The 13,147-nt window shown below is 48.6% G+C and overlaps 1 protein-coding gene across 7 annotated transcripts in view; it reads right to left on the reverse strand.

Moving 5' to 3' along the window:
• Positions 1–6,785, reverse strand: part of CHD2 (chromodomain helicase DNA binding protein 2) — a 97,115-nt gene extending 90,330 nt beyond the window's left edge. For 5 of the 7 annotated variants that reach the window (XM_083849865.1, XM_083849859.1, XM_083849854.1 and 2 more), the window contains exons 1-2: positions 3,575–3,981; positions 2,213–2,410 (exon numbers count right to left, since the gene is read on the reverse strand). The gene's annotated coding sequence lies outside the window, so the exon portion shown is untranslated. Of the gene's footprint in view, positions 1–2,212; positions 2,411–3,541; positions 3,982–6,248; positions 6,413–6,637 lie in introns of those variants that run through there. The other 2 variants (XM_083849864.1, XM_083849863.1) reach the window with 2 other exon arrangements.
• Between the last annotated feature and the right edge of the window lie 6,362 nt (positions 6,786–13,147).

Below are 13,147 nucleotides of genomic sequence, written 5' to 3' on the forward strand. Positions count from 1 at the left end.
CCGCCAAGGCCAGATCCCTGTTCGCCTGCAGCAGCGATGCTGTGGGGGTGAAGCCATGTCAGCGCTTCCACTTCCCCCCCGCCATTGTAAATGGGATGTAAAAATTCAGTTAGGAATACAAGGCAGGAATACAAGAACCAGTATGGAAAACTATCCCAACTAAACCTGATACTCGCTAAAATTCATCTGGCTGGGGAGAGAAAGCGGGGAGCTAAAATATATTTTGTCTCTCCCATGCCTAAATCTTGAATTTTAAAATCCAGCTGCACTGCACTCAACTCAAATTACTCACGGGGAATTTTTTTAGTTGCTTTTTCAAATGCATATCCGTGGTAAATGGAGAAGTGAGCCTTTCCCTCCTCCACCTCTTCCGCAAGCCAAGCGCGTGATTAAAAGTTGCTGTTGTCAATCTTACTAATAAGAGCCATAGTTAATAGTCACTTTAATTGGGTACAGACCCACGAGGCTGCAGAGAGGGAGCTGGCACTGGTGTTTGTGTGGCCACGTGGGGTGCTGGGCCAGGGGACAGATCTGGGTGGCAATGACACCAAGGGTTTTCAGCCAGGTCAGGTGCTGGCCCCAGGCAGGGCTGCTCCTGGCACCAGCACCCATGTGAGATGTTTGGCTGGCTGCAGCTTCAGGCTGGCTCTTTGTAACATGCTGCCAGGCAGCCCTGCGGTGCCACGGCTCCCGTTCCAGCTCTCTCCTAAGCCTGCAAAACCAGCAGGGGAGGAGAAAGTGCCCACAGCCTGTTCTGTATTTCCTTAATGCCAGAGTAAACTTTGACCACCTAGGAGGGCACAAAGACATACAGAAACTGCAGGAGGAACTTTAGAAGGGATCCTCACAGCTCTTTCACTCAAAGAGATTTCCCCATTTCTGGCTTCCGTATTTATACGTTTTCTATCTCCAGCCTGTATTTCTGTGTTAGCCCAGAAAAGGCCAAAAATGGAGACTGCTGCAGCCTGCAGTCACCAGGAGCTTGTTTGCTGCGCCGACATCTGCAGCTGCGGACTTGGGGAGGATGTTTGGGAGATGCAGAAGGCGGAGATTTTATGAAATCACATGAGACAGCAAGCGGCTCAGCTCAGCTCAGCCCTGCCGTCCTGCTTTCCCATGGAGACGCTGTGCCGCACCATCTGGCAGTGCCTCCCTACAACGCTCTGAGTTCCGACCCCAACCCCATCTGAAGGGTGCGTGAACCCCACAGAAGTTTCTGCCCGTCTCCCCCAAGCCCCTTCCCCCCGCCCTCCATGCACTCGAGCTGTGGGTGGGGAGGCTGTGAGCGTGCCATCTGCCGTCCTGCTGCCCCCCCAGCCTGCACACGCGCTTTCATCGCCAATTAGTGCGCGCTTAATCGCGGCACGTACCGCCTGCCTAGCGTGGGTGTGAGGCGTGGGGAGGGAGCTGGGATTATTGCGGTGGAGTCCAGTAACATAGGACACAGATTTGCAGGAAACTGGGCTTTACTTCCTGCTCGTGGAGAAAACAACGTCCCGGTTGTCTGCTTTATGTGTAAATGTGGGGGAATGTGCTAGAATACGCATGTTGCCTTCCAGAGCACATGTAATGGCAATCTAGCAGCCCCGAGAGCACTTGGAAGGGGGTAACTGGTATTTTGGCTGTTGCTCTTCATCCCATGGGCATTAGAAGCTGGGGAGGTCCCTCAGCAGGCCGGCTCAGACGTTGCCACCGCAGCCTTCGCCCTGTGTCCTTCTGTTGGCACAGCTGTGCCGATAAATGCCAGCAGCGGTGGCACGGGGGCTGCCCCTGCTCGGCACAGCCCTTCCACCCTGGGCACATTGCACCAACACATTACACTGGGTAAATGCAAAATCTTTCATGAAGAAATGAATGTAAATACCAAGGGTAGGCTAAAGATTAAAACACTGCTCTGAGAACACTGGGTTTCTGGGGGACTTTAATGCTATGGAGCGGCTCAGCACTAGAATTTATTCCTGTTAAATATGTACCTGATGAGCCCACTCACCAGCTGTGAGAGTTGAATCAACTGCAATCCCTGCTGTTCTAGCTTCTGTTAAAGCTACCATTAAAGAGAAAGGCAGTCACTTGGTGCAGCGATACCCGACATATGTTTGGAGCCTGGTCCATGAGAACACTTTTGGTGTCTCCTGACCATCTCACCTTTGTATGTAAACACCGGTTTTGCACACGCATGTTTAGAAACTGGATCTGAAGTGGCTGTACTGACCTCTCCTGGGAGGGGTTTGCCAGGAACTGGCGAATATGTGGTCCTGGCACCATTTCCTTCTTCATGGTGGGTCTGGGGCCGCTCTGTTCCATCCCTAGATCCCTCATCGGCCCAGGGAGGTTTGCACTAGTGGGTCCACATCTCAGTCCTGTTGTCAGGGTGAAATACTGAGATCCTCTGGGTGCCTCATGGAAGTAACTGAAATACACAGAGATTAAATTAGTCTTAAAATGCCACTACTCCAGTAGGAATTTGTGTGGTCAATGCTGAGAGCTGAACATGGCTCTCCTAGGCTAAGAAACAAAACAAACCTTGTGGTTTCCTTTATCTGTTCATCACACTAAGCATACATCTTAGCTTTCTATCACAGTATTTCTTCTTTAAATACAGAAATATTCTATCATCAGTGAGTAAAAGTATTTTAGCAGGCAGTCACAAGACAACTCCAAAGGTTGTTGCAATCATGAGTTGTTTAATTATGTGTTAAAGTCATCTGGGTTGCACAATTTCCTAATGCCTGAGAATATCCCAACAGAGAGAAGAAACAACAGTAACAAAAAATGAAATAATGAAAACTGTTTTATATTCTTAATCAGATTGATACCAGCAGACCTAAATCCCTCCTGTTCTGATCCAAAGATCTAGCCCTTGCAGAAGAGAAAAAAAGAACTGCTTGTCTGGCTGCGATTCCTGTCTAGTGCCTACCACAATAGGGCAAAACATCTAGTATCTAGAATCATAGAACCATTAGAGTTGGAAAAGACCTCCAAGATCAGCTGGTCTAACCGTCCTCCTACCACCAACATTACCCACTAAACCATTTCCCTAAGCACCACGTCCAACCTTTCCTTGAACACCCCCAGGGACGGTGTATATAGAGCTACAGGTCACAGCTGTAACCCGACCAAACCCAACACAGCGTGCAAAGAGGAAACACATCTGTGCCAGCACTGCTTTGTCCACTGCAGGAAATTGGAAAGTAATTCTCCGGTAAGTTAAGAGAGGACTTTTGCAGAGAGGGGAAGAAAAAAAAAAAGTGATTGGGAAGTCAAATGAAAGGGCTGCTAATCATAGAGTCATTGAGGTTGGAAAAGACCCCCAAGGTCATCTGGTCCAACCATCCCCCTACCACCGTCACTAAGCCATGTCCCCAAGCACCACGTCCAACCTCTCCTTGAACACCCCCAGGGATGGTGACTCCACCACCTCCCTGGGCATCCCCTCCCAGTGACTGACCGCTCTTTCTGAGAAGAAATGTCGCAGAATTTCCAACCTGAACCTCCCCTGGCGCAACTTGAGGCCATTCCCTCTGGTCCTATCACTAGTTACCTGTGAGAAGAGGCTGACCCCAGCTCCCCATACCTTCCTTTCAGGGAGTTGCAGAGAGCAACGAGGTCTGCCCTGAGCCTCCTCTTCTCCAGACCAAACACCCCCAGCTCCCTCAGCTGCTCCTCACAGGACTTGTGCTCCAGGCCCTTCATCAGCTTCGTAGGCTTTCTCTGGACACGCTCCAGGGCCTCCATGTCCTTCTTGTACTGAGGGGCCCAGAGCCCCACACAGCACTCGCTCGGTGCTTTACCAGCCAGGAGAATTAACCCACACCTGCTGTCCAAGCAGACAGCGTGAAAACAGCGCAAAATTTCCGAGCAATTAAAACGAAAAATCTGCCTTGGCCGGGCAGCGGCGGGGAGGCCGCAGGCCTGGGGCAGGCCCCAGCACCCCGCGGAGGCCGCCCCGAGCCCCGGCCTTGCCCCGAGGCCTGCCCCGGCCCCGAGCCCCGAGCCCCGGCCCCAGCCCCGGCCCCGCAGCCGCTGGCAACGAGCGGCTGCCACCTGCCGGCCGCACGGCCCCGGCCCTGCTCGGGGCCCACTGCAAAACCCTGGGCATCAGGGGGCAATAACAACGACAGTAATGATAACAATAATCTAGAAATTCAATAAAAGTTGCCAGAGAAAGAAGGAATCCCTTTGCTTCTCCTTTGATTCATGCCCCTCGGGCGGTGGGGGCTTTGCTGGGGCGCTGGTGTATGTGTCTGGGCGGGTGGTGTTTTGTTTTAGGTCAAAAGGGAGTGAAAGTAGGAAGCAATACTGCTTCAAGTGAGAAATCAGGGTGCTCCGGCGCAGCCTGAACAAGTTATGGGGCGCAGTGCTGAGAAACTCAGCAAGGCCCTTGCTCTGAGCAAGGAAATTGCCCCGAATTTCTGAGTCCTTGTGTTCAGAAAAAGAAGGCCTTAATTTGTATGTATACAAACCTAAGTCAAAGAAACGAATCCTACAGCTTCTCTTCTCATTAGATTCACATAGCACTGATTATATATATAAGGCTAAATCAGTGCAGTTAAATAGCCCGTGAAATTCTAGCAAACACGTGAGAAAACAGACAAAGGAACAAAATGGTGAGCATCGCTTTTTCCCCGACGTCGTGCCTGAAGCAAGCAGTGTTTCCCCAGCAGTTGGTGCAGAGAGAGCTCCCCCTCCTGTTAAAAATTGTCTTTAGCCCCTATCCACCCCTGAGAGACTTGTTGCTAAAAGCCATCATTTGTGGGGATTAGGCCACTGGTAGCATGAGACGTTATAAATTCAAAATTATAAATGGATATAGATATGGAGCATCTATATTTTGTTCTCATCCCCCTTATTATTCGCAGTGGCTTTACAAAACAAAAGCTCATGTTTTGATTTTTTTTTTTTTTTTTATATCACAGCAGGATTATCCCTGTCAATAGAAATCATCTGGCATATGAACAATTCATCTGAGCATCTGTCACTTCACTAAAAAAGCCCCCCCCAAAGCCCTAGAATCATTTTATTGTCTGCTGCAAGGTAATCGGTATTCTGACAGCTTTTAGCAGGGTGAGATCCTCCCGTCTGGCAGGCAGATGCTCCAGTGCTGTGCTACAGCACCACGTTTGCACTGCAAACTGCAGCAGCTGGCCCAGGGAGGACTTTCCAAAAGCATTAGGTGTGCAGGAGGCTGCCACGTTGAATCTCACCCTGCACTTGCACTATGTAGGAGTGTCTCTTGTAAATAAGGTAAATGCTCATTACAGGAAAAGCCAGTGGACTTCTCAAAACGGTTTGAGAAATAATTGAGCCTACACCTAACAGCTGTATCATAACAAGTAGCAAGCAGCAGAGACTGGCTGCACCCGAAATTTCAACTGCCTATTTATACTTTTTGAGGACTTTGCTATTTTTCACTTCCCTTTCATTCTGAGGGGAGGATGCTCCAGGGCAGGACTCTCTGGATGCCTCTGGGCTCCAGGCTGCCGCTCAGTGCTCTGGTCTGCAACGTGCAGTGAAACCGAGAGATTTGGGAGTCAGTCTTGGGAGCTCACTGGCAAACCCGAATGCTCCGGGTTTACAAGCAATGAGTGACACCTTGCTGTAGTGCAGAGAGAGACATAATCCTCCACTTCCCAGCAGGGTTCCTGCCCCTGCTCATCTGAACCTCATCCAAAACCACAAAGCTCTTGACTCACTCAAAGCCTTTTCCTCACTGCTCCGTGACCACAACCAGCTTCCCTCTGGGGAAATCCATGCCATAGGAAGTATTTTCTAGGCATTTTACAGTTGGGTGAACTGAGAAGGGATGAAGCGAGTTGTTTGGGGCAGAGGTGGAAAGGGAGGTGTGTCTTCTCACTCCTCCATCGCGACCATCAGCTCCATCTGTCAACCCGTCAGCTCACAATGCCAGGCTCCAGTGTGATTCCTATTAGTCTGCAAAGTGCTGCGTGTTGATGTTTTGGTTTGATATTTGGAGAGCTCTATGGAGATATTTAATTAGACAAAATTAATTCCTTTGAGAACAACCTTCTGGCAGCACTTTGGAGAGTGCTAGGAAGCTTGTGTTGTTCTGACACTTAAAAATTGGCATTAGCCGCTTCCTAATTTATTTCTAAAAGGACAATCAAATCACATCATCCCCCAGGTCAAACGATAGCTGCGTCCTGCCTGCCAGACACGCTATCAGAAGATGAGGTGCCAGACCTCCTGCTTAGAAGCCACTTCCCACAGCTGCCAAGCCCTTTACTCACCGTTGTCACCCTGAAAGGCTTCCCTTCTGCTCGAGCTGCCGCTGTCCTCTGGCCACGTCACTCTCCGTCCCTTTTTGCTGCAGCACCTTCTCCACAAAGGTGTCACGGTGCTGATCGGAGGCGACAAGCAAATGTCTCTGCTGTGCAGAACGGCATCAGTCGATCTGTGGCATTCGAATGTTGGCGATTCCCCCACGTCAGATTCAAACACATATGGAGAGAAAGGAGACACGAGTCAAAGCACCCGGGGGCAGGGAAGTGTGAGCGCGAGCTGTGGGCAGACACACGTGGAGGCCACGTCTCACCAGCAGCTCTGTCACCTCAGTGATTGTGGGCTCTGGTGACAACTAGAGGGGTATGACAGGGTGGAAGCACTAGCGGTGACCTACCTGCCCTGGCTGCTTGGGCTCAGTTACATCTGGGAAGAGCCCGCTGGGGTCGGTGGTTGGCAGAAGGGCCATGTGAAACCATGCATTCTCCCACCATAGACCACTTCTCTTAAAACAGGTCCCAGTCTTCTTCTTCTCCCTTGGAGTTTTCCGCACTTCAAGTGCTTCGCTGTAGGAAGTGAAGGGTTGAAGCAGCACCAAAAGCTACAGTGGTTAGCCCTCTTCTGGCATAGTCTGAGCAATGCAGAGGTAACAAAGGGATGCATGCCATGGTATCTGTTTCATTCAGTCTCCTCAGTTCCTTTCATTTTCTCCAAAATTAAATTAGGATTTATGTGAACCTTAAACAAAAATCCACTCGTATCAAGCCATAAAGCAAAAAGGAAACTATACTTAAACACTTAATTAGGGAATGTCTGAAGAGTTCTCTGCAAAGGGTACGGTGCTGGAGCACGCCATGCATTTGGTATTTAAATATAGCTGTATACACTCCCTCGGCTTCCTGAACTGCCGAAAACCTCCTAGCAGGTGATCACAAGCCTTTCTATAATTGAAATGAACTTAATCCTGACAAAAACGTAGCAGCAGCTGCTGTGAAAGCGGTGGCTGCTTTCCAAGTATTTCTTACGTTACTCTGGTTTGTATATTAAAAAGAGGCTGATTGCTGTGTTGCAGATTCCTGCCACAGAGTGTCTCTTACAAGAAAGCTGTTGTGTTTTAGATTTAAGGGCTTTGTTGTATTTTTCATAAGAACAGTTTTCTCTCGTGTGATGATTGCCATGCAAGGATCTGAGTTGCTCAGATATTAATTACTTATGGCCTGCAACAATACTCTAAAGTAGAAGTAAAATACGGATATTCTCTCTCTCACAAACACACATGCTGTAGTGACACATGTAGGCAGCTGTACACTTACACACGAATATGGTGCAATATCAAGCTTGATATTGCAAAGGCAAAGCCAACAGAGCTTTTAAATTCCTGGACCACACTGACGGACCACACACTACCCTGGAGTCCTCCTACAAAACAGGTCTGGGTCTGCACAAAGTATCTTTCATTTCAAAGCTTCCTCAAGCACTCCAGTGTGCCTCCCCTGGGTGAGCGCTGGGGGGCCCACAGAAAAGGCTGTTCTAAATTTAGGGGGAGAGACATTTTGAGCCTAAGACTGCCAGAGAGGTTGGCTGAAGCAATGAAGGAAATGTTCGTCGCTGCCTGAGCCCCAGTCACAAAGTCAGATTTCGGACAGAAACGGGGTATTTGGCTGAAGAAGGAAGGGCAGAGCTCCATTTGGAGGTGGAAGAGGTGAGCTGCTACCTCACACAGAGGGACATCAAGAGCAGGCAGCAGTCAGCCAGAAGGAGACAGAAGAAACACCTGAAGCTGCCCTCCGAATCTAACCTCTATGCCGTGAATCTCTGCCTGGATCCCGATGTGCTGTGAAGAGCTGGGACAAGCAGCAGCTCCTCACCTCGTTCCTGACTGCTGGCTGTTGTGTGAGACCTCACCAGCCCGGCGTGGCTCCTCCAAGGCCGCTGGTACAGCCCAACCTCCCCTCCGCCATCTCCCTTCCTCCTCTCATTTCCTGGGGTCTCTCTTGGTTTGCTGGGCCTGGTGGCACCTGGCATTTATGCACCACCACAGAGCAACGTGTCCGGCAACTTTTCTGGCAAGAAGAATCACCTTCCCCTCTAACCTAGCAAATTGTCCCTGCTGGGCATCTGGGAAGAGCGGGGCTCACAACTTTCACAACAGCTTTTCCAGAGCAAGCACCGAGCTCCTGCTCCCCCAAAGTCACCGCAGGAACGAGGGGACAGAACTTGAGAAATCGGGGCTCCTGCAAGCAGGAGTGCCACCACCCAAGTCAAAGGGCTGGGGAACCGCTCTGCTGCCAGTGCTTTGCCCCAGCGCTTTTGCACGGTGCAGCTCCCTGCTGCCAGCCCCGCATCTGCTCCTCCCGTGTCTGCTTTATGGCTCAGGCTCCCAGCGTGGAAAACATTGGCTCAATGTTATTCAAACTCTTTTTTTTTGCCCTGAGCAAGCCAAGACACACGCTCATTTTTAAAAGTGTGACAACTAAGGCTGTTTAAAGGGCAGAACAGAAGATGGTGCTGCTGAGCCAACATATTTTAGCAAGAAAACTTCCTTGGAGTTGCTGTCTTTTGACAGCTCCTGTTCCAAAATAACCTTTGTTTAAACCGAAGAGTTGTCAAGGAGATAAGTTTGAGCAGCACAAGAGCTACAGAGAAACATCCCACAGCCACTTCCCTCGTGGAGCAGAGATGTGGTGAAATATTGATGGACCAGCCTCCCTAATTGTATCTCCTACTGAGGGGCTAGCTTGAAATCCAGAGCTCTCCTGCTTTGTATGCGGCACTGTTGGGATGAAGCAATGGGATCTCTTGCAGAGCTACATGGGCAATTGGTTTGGGATGTATGTGGCTAATGAACAGGCGTCAGCCAGACAGCTTTGTGGGAGCTAATGAAATGTTCAGTACAAAACGCATCACCTCCAGGTATCATCTGTGCCTCACTCCTGGAGCTTAATCCTCTTCTCTGCAGCTGCCTGAGCAGCCCCACTCTCTGTTTACTGAAGTCTTCTCCATGTAAAACAACAGGAGCAGCGGAAAGAACAAAAGAACTTTTGATCATCAAACTGGGCAAAATGATGTCAAGCTCTTAGGCTGTATTTTTTTTTTTCTTATTGGGACTTCTGTTATTCAAAATGCAAGCATGCAAAAGAAAGGCAAATAATTTCCACCCACAGTGCTGGCAGCTACATATTTTCTATAGAGAAATTTTAGCTCAGACTGAGAACAGCAATAGGAACCTTCTTAAGCTTCTTTGTTTTCCAGTTCCAGGGTACCCTCATGCCTCCACAGTTCACCTTCCCTCCAACCAGATTTCGGATGATAACATACAAACCCGCCCAGGGTACCAGTGGGAAGGCTGCTTATTAGGCTCGCTGGTTCTGGGAAGTTTGGTGGTTTGATGGAAAGAAACATCCTAAATTCAGATGCCTCTTCAAAATCCAATTTACTCGGCAGCTGTAAATGAAGTGGCTGTAAAAGAAGAGGCTGTCTCACAGTATTTCATTTTCTAACTCTTGTGGCACCTGTAAACGCAGCTGAGCATCTAACATAAAGCGATGCTGAGCACGGGGATCACATTCCACGTTGTCCCTTCCGGCAGCTCCACGCTTGGCGAAGTCCATGTGGATTGCAGGGCTAGAAATTAGAATTCGTGCTGCATCTCAGCATATCACCACGATGACAAATGAGGTCTCTACCGCTAATTCTTCTAGAAAAGGACACCGCACGTACATATGCCTGTGGCAGCACAGATGATGACTGCCATCAACAGTTGGAATTCTTCACTACTTCTGGCCTTAGCAGAATTTTCCAGGCTTGATGGAGCCTCTGTATCTTCTTGTTTTCACTTCTCTGGCTACAGAGCAAGAATAATATTTACCTATTTTACAGGCCACGCTAGAAAGATTAATTAGCTAATGCTTGTTGAGTACTCTGAAGACATAAAGCAACAAATGCATTTTAGGGGCTGTGCTCAGTGTGCCTGGAATCAATATATACTTGGCGAAGGAACTAATGAAGGGACCCAGACCATGTGGGGGCACAGCGGGCCTTGGATACCCACGCTAGCTGTCCTGGTCCCAACCCACAGGGCAGAGCACACGTGTTCACACGCACCCCTGTGTGAATGTGCCCACAGCTCCCTACGGCAGGGTGAAACGCTGTGCCTTCAGTCTTCTGCTACACAGTTCATGAGTTCAAAAGCACCAGCAGTTCTCACAGAGAAGGGAAGAAGCCCATCGGCTTGTTCATGCCCAGAAGCTCTTTGGCCATGCATAAAGTCCCTTCAGGCCAAGGCTGAGGGATCCAAGCACAGCTCGATCGGTAAGGCACATTTTCATACTGCTGACTTCCCATGGGCACTGTCTCGAGCACACCATGAGAAGAGCCTTTGCCTGAGAAGAAGCCAGCGAGCGGCAGTGCCCTGATGCGGCTCTGCAGCTTTGGAAGCTCAGGACAAGTTACCAGACCCAGCCTGAAACAGCTGCTTTTCAGGCATGCCATTCTCCACTGGGGGGGGGGGTATCGCAGATCAAGGTTTGGTTCTTGACTCGCATTTCCCCCAAGCAGAAATACTGAAGCAAAGGTTATGAAAAATATTTTTGCTCCACTGATTGAGATTCAAGGCAGATTCAAAAGGTTCCCAGGTTAGAAAAGTAAGGACTAGGAGCAATGAAGTTCTCAGAATCTTCCTTCAATAAATGTTTATCTGGGCCTAAATCCTACATCTTCTGGCAATCAAGAGAGTCCAGCAGGCTGAACGGAGAATTATCTGAAACACCAGCTCATCACCTCGGTTCCCCAGTCTGTGTAATTTACTCACTGTGTCTCCGTATCTGCATTAACAGATACTCATAGGCTTTCATTTTTTATTCTTATCCCTGTATTTATGAAATGTATGGGAACAGTACATGGATCAAACACAGAGAAACCAGGCAGAGAGACTGGCCCGTGCACCTGTAACCCAAAACCACTTAGCGGGAGCCTACATTTGCTAAATGAGACCGTCGGGCTTCAATTATTCCTAGAAAAGCTGCAAGGACAGGAAGAGGCAGTGCATGTTCCAAGACCATTACAGCTTGGAGAGGCCACCTCTTCCTAAAGCTGCAGCAGTTCTCGCACCATTTTTTGTGCAGCAGGTCACTGCGAATTACTAATTAACAAAGCAGGTTAGTCATGTCCATTGCTGGCCTACTGTGTGAGCTGGGCAAAAAAATGAATCTGTCCCCACTGCACTGATTCAAGCTGTAAAATGATATAAATGTAAAATATGTGCACTGAAGAGACTCGAGGCTTAATATAGGTCTTGTTAAATGTTCATAAAGAATACTGAAGCCCTTAGATTAAGAGGTACACCAGAGGAGAATGATAGGGTTATAAAATCCAATTTTACAAATAACTCATATTTATATAGTGCCTTTCAACCTAACAGATCCCAAAGCTTTTTTTCAACATAACACCCTGATATACTGTGTTTGCTTTACCTACCGGTTCAAGGCAAACTCTCCTGAAGTGAAATGTGGCAGCTGTGTAATAGCCCTGAGTAGTAGTAACTTTAATAATAGCAAGGCATTTATATGGTCTTACAAACTTCAAAGAGTTAATTCCCTGCCCCTTCAGGAGGCAGACAAGGTTTATTATTCCCATTTCACAAAGGCAATATAACCAGAGTGGACAAGAGTGGAGAAAATCTGCACTCCCACAGATTTATAAAGTGAAATTCTGTGCATGAGCCTAAAGTGCTTTTAATCCCACATAGAGAAAACATATCAACATGTCTTATTAAAAAAAGTCCTTTACTAAAAATAATGATGTGGAGAGAGCTCTGATCTGGATTCTAACACCTGCCACTTCTGCTGACAAAATTGCCTCCTCAAGCACGTGTTGACATAGAAACATCATGGTCCGCAAATGCTTCTGTGCCATGAAACAAATTGGGCGCTCAAAATATACTGCCAAGAATCAGACAATCTGTTTTAAGAGGACCCAAGAGTTAGTAAAAACCTCTTGAAATACAGCAGGAGAGAAAGCTGCAGCAACACCAATCTCCGAGGCAGACCGGCATTGTTCTCTCAGCTCTAGGGTTCTTTCTAGTCCACCTGCAATGCACTGCAATGATACTTTCAATGAGGATGAAAATTTCTTTTCTCTTATCCCCAAAAGGTCTGCAAAATGTTCCTGAACTTGGAGTCCCTCTTTGTATGTCTGGGAAAAGAAAGATACCAAATTGCCTGAATTTAACCTCTTCTTCACTGAGAACTGGAGCCTGTCCTCAGGTCATATCTCCGTTCACATACTGTTTCTTTACTGCACCACAACGCAGAGAAAAAAGAAGTTTAAAAAGACTTTTTTATCCCCTATTTTTTCCATCACTGTAGCACTTCCCATTCATCACTGCAGCTCTCTGGATGTAACTCTGCCAGCCAGGGCCTGGCCTCTCTTTCCAGAACACCCCCCCGTGCTGTATAGCATCTTTACGATGCAGAACATGGACCAGTGCTCCTGCCTGGCTCACTGACCTCCGTCACTCCACAGAAGCTGCTTCCTTTCATCTCTCTGGCTTCGTTTCCCCTGGAGAAGTCTGTGTCCCACTGCAGCCTCCACTGGGAAGGACGTCCAGGGAAGAAAGGACATCTTTAATGCTCTCCTCACCACGCTTCAGGCAGGCCCGCTGTCCTCCAGCACCTAAACGCCAACAAAGCAGTGTCATGCATGGGAAGCGCTCAGTTGGGAAGCTTTACAAAAAGCTGCTGCAGGGCAACATGAGCCCTGGCAAACACGCCGTGGCCTGAGCTCATGGCCTGACCCTCAGTTAGGCCCCCAGACAAGGATGCAGGGCCTAGCGTTGGTGCTCAGACATCAAACAGAGGCCTTTCTGACACTGTCGTGTCCAAAACCAAAAGCAAAATGATTTCCTGGC

Source organism: Anser anser (genome assembly GCF_964211835.1).
Source record: "Anser anser genome assembly, chromosome: 10".
Classification (NCBI taxonomy): Eukaryota; Metazoa; Chordata; class Aves; order Anseriformes; family Anatidae; genus Anser; species Anser anser.